The 3,848-nt window shown below is 46.9% G+C and overlaps 1 pseudogene; it reads right to left on the bottom strand.

The window, feature by feature from the left end:
• Nucleotides 1-1,216: 1,216 nt before the first annotated feature.
• LOC102754669 lies at nt 1,217-1,801 on the bottom strand (annotated as a pseudogene).
• Between the last annotated feature and the right edge of the window lie 2,047 nt (nt 1,802-3,848).

The raw sequence follows: 3,848 nt of genomic DNA, 5'->3' as shown, positions 1-3,848 counted from the left end.
ATGATTCATTGACTATATCCCATTCCATTGTTTACCCTTCACCTTTCACATGACAGCTCATAATGAGAGGAAAACCTATCTCCTGTGATTACAACACACAGCGCAATGCATCCATTTGTTAAACCCAAATCTCATTGTTAAAACCTCAATACCTGCAGCCCCAGGGAATGTGCCACTCCTAAAGGACATCACCCCAGATCCAGAAACAGCTGGGAGGAGTCAGTGTAGTGTCCCCCTAACATTCTCACATCCTGAGCTAAGGCAGAGACAGGTGTGTCTCTGCAGGGGACCATTCTAACCCCTTGGAGACATCCCTTGCTGGCAGCAGCCCTTGCAGAAGGCACAGGAGCTGCACAGCACAGGCTGGCCTTTTCTCAGCTCCTGAGGTCCCTAACACTCAAGGCTTCCCTCTCCCTACAGAAGAGCGAATGAACACGCAAGCGCTGAATAAAGGGACACAATTCCATAGGGGCCTGTCAACAACGGAGGTGATGTCATGGTCCCATCACATTCCTGTTGACACCAATGAGGTTATACATTCAGCTTGCATAGGGGAAGATCAGAAACGAAGGAAGGGAGGGAGGGAGAGCTGCGTGTATAGTCCCTACAGGTCACTGCATGTGCGCTTCCCACAGCGCCGCAGCCCGCCCACTGGATTCCCACGCAGCAGCTCGCTCAGGCTCATCTCTCATCCGGTGGGCAACCCAAAACGTTTGGGGCCATGAGCGGGTGTCCAAGATAGCGGTCCCCCGAGACAGCTCCATGGGGCCAGCAGAATTGCAGGGGCGTCTGGCTTTTAGAAGAACCAGCAGCGTGTTTATTGGACAGTTGCATGTCCTCTCCTAATAGGTGCAGCCCCGCTGCGTCCTTCGGTATTCCCACACTCCAGCCAGGTAGGGGCGGGGAGAAGTGTACAATGAGAGACAGAGCTTCCGGGAGAAATGAACAATAAACCATTTATTAGTTAACGAAAAAACTCATGAACAAGATCCCACTTCGAGGTGGAAGTGGGATGAAAACCTTTGATGGCTGCTCATCTGCACAGACGCGCATCTCGCCTTCTGTGAGAGGGAGGAGAGCTGGGTCTGTCTGAATAATGGCTGCTGTCTGTCCATGGGCAGCAGCGGTGGGAGTGAGACGAGCATCTGGAAGGAACACGCGAACAGGCGAGGCCCCGCGGGCGGGCGAACGGGCAGGCAGGGGCCTGGGAGGCAGGTCAGTAGAAGCAGACGGTGTGCAGGAAGGGCTGGCCGCTGTGCTCCTCGAACTCCAGCAGCAGCTCGGCGAGGTCGCTGTCCACGTCGTCCAGGAGGCTGACGCATTGGCACAGCTCGCAGAGGAGGAAGGCGCCCAGGTGGGCCTCGCGGTAGTTGTCCTGGATGTTCACGTTCACCACGTGCACCAGCTGCATGGTCTCCTGCTCCCGCGCGGTCAGCTCCAGCACCACCTGGTCGTACACCCGCTCCTCGCAGGTGAGGATCAGGTCGAAGGGCTCCTGGCAGCTGGCGAACTGCTCGGGCCGCAGCTTGATGGCCCTGTTCCTCTGCAGCATGCGCAGCACCCCGTTCCGGGCGTACAGCTCCGGGTCTTTCCGGCGGAGGTCCCGGTAGATGGCGTCGTAGGTGGTGTTGTAATCGTACACGTTGGGCTTGTCCGGCGCCGGGCCCAGGAGCCTCACGTGGGACCCTGTTCCGAAGGACCTGACCGCGAACCCCTTTTGGCTGAGGAGGTAGTGGGCCTCCATGCTGCGGTTCTGGTTGCTGGAACAGACCACCGCCACCCGCAGCTGCGCCGATGCCATGGCCATTGGTCGCACTGGCCCCTCCCAGCAGAGGCGCTCTCCGGCAGGAAAGCCTTAGCTCCCCTAGGGCATAAGGTGACGTAAAGTGAAGCCATTGGAGGGATGTAAGGCTTGGGGCCGTGTGCAGTGTCCCGTGCACAGTGTGGGGCCGTGTGCAGTGGGCCATGTTCAGTGTCCCGTGCACAGTGGGGTCCGTTTGCAGTGTCCTGTGGACAGTGTGGGGCCGTGTGCACAGGATCTGGCGGCCTCGTCTCACTGGCCCAGATTCACAGTCATGGACTGACAAATGGAGTTCAGAACGGCACTTGAAATAGATGACACCTTTCATTTTTTCTAGCTGTTGACATCAAGCTAGTTATGGCACCATTGCTGTAGCATTTTAGTATTAACTGAAAATGCAGTTTCAAGCACATGCATTCATTTTGAGTTTTCTGATACTATAAAAATGTCAATAAACATGTCCTTTCCTTTGTATCTATCAGTAGAGCAAAGTGAGCTTGGAATTACACATCGGATATAAATTTGGGGGAAAAAGATATAGGATTAAAGACTGGAAATATAAAGAAAGTTTAAAGGAAGGAAACACAAAAGCAATATATCTTGAAGATATCATTTATGAAAAACTCTCATGACTTTTCTGTGCAGAAAACATGGTTGAGCATAGTGAGGAAGAGAGAGCTCAGATAATAAGATGGGAAAGTTTGGCAGTTGAAGATAGCAGGAAAAGAATAGGCTTAAAAGGTAGTTAGAGCCATGAGAGAATCCAGATTCTTACACAGAATGACTGTGTGCTCTTGGGCAAGTCACCAACACCTCGAACATTAATAAAATGTCCCTCATTTTTTAGTAAACATTTGTAAAGATAAATAGCAATCCATTTTCCTTCCTTTTAAACTGAAATGATATCAAATGAAAATTTGAAAAAGGAATAATATAGAACAGTTACCAAGAGTTATACACTTGTGTACTAGCACAGAAAATACAGTTAATGTGAGTTATTAGCAATGATTTCAGCTAACAAAGTAAATGAATTCTTATTACAGTTGAAACTCATTTAGCTATTAACATTATCATATATTTTTTAAAAAACAAAGAAAAAACAGAAGAAATAAGCAAAAACGAAAGAAAAAGCCTGTCTAATATGCAAGAGACTTCTAAATAGGTGCTTTGTCATAGCATTTTTATTTAATTGGTATTCATGTCATGATTATTCCTCTTGGAAAAGGGGTTGACATCTCAATAAATTTTGAGCAGTTTTGAAGGAGGGTTTCTTCTAGACACTGAGAAATTCATTAGTCACTACCCCAAAGGACTCTGTCCTTAGGTAAACTTCAATACCCTTTTCACGGAAAAAAAAAAGTCATTGGTATGTTCAAGTACACAATATATTTAGATTTAGGGTTGGCAAAACAAGCAAAGAAACAACAAAAAAATGGTAAATCTCAGCCTTATGCCCCAAATTCAACTTGAAGAAATAATATCAGAAAACTTCCCTGAGTTGGGGAAGAAGAAAGTCACACAAGCACACAGCATACTTCAAAGATCTAGAACAAACTCTCCAAAAATGCATCTGGAATATAAAAAGACCCCAAATAGCTGCAGCAATCTTGAAGGGATCACAATACCAGATATCAAATTATACTACAAAGCCACTGTTATCAAAACTGCCTGGTACTGGCACAAGAGCAGGCCAGTAGATTAATATAGATTAATGGAATAAAATAGAGAACCCAGAGATTGACCCAAGTCATTATGCTCAATTAGTATTTCACAAAGGAGGCAAGAGCATAAAATGGAGTCAAGACAGTCTCTTCAATAAATGGTGCTGGGAAAATTGAACAGATACATGCAAAAAAATGAAACTAGATCACCAACTTACACCATACACAAGAATAAACTCAAAATGGATAAAACGCTTAAATGTATAAGTCATGAAACTATAAAAATCCTAGAAGAAAATGTAGGGAGCAAAATCTCAGACATCTCACATAGCAGAATTTTCCCCAATTCATCACCTAAGGCAAGAGAAACAGGAAAAAATAAACAA

Source organism: Myotis davidii, unplaced genomic scaffold (genome assembly GCF_000327345.1).
Source record: "Myotis davidii unplaced genomic scaffold, ASM32734v1 scaffold707, whole genome shotgun sequence".
NCBI lineage: Eukaryota > Metazoa > Chordata > Mammalia > Chiroptera > Vespertilionidae > Myotis > Myotis davidii.
The sequence above is the reverse complement of the archived record's forward strand: the minus strand, read 5'-3'. Positions and strand labels throughout refer to the sequence as shown.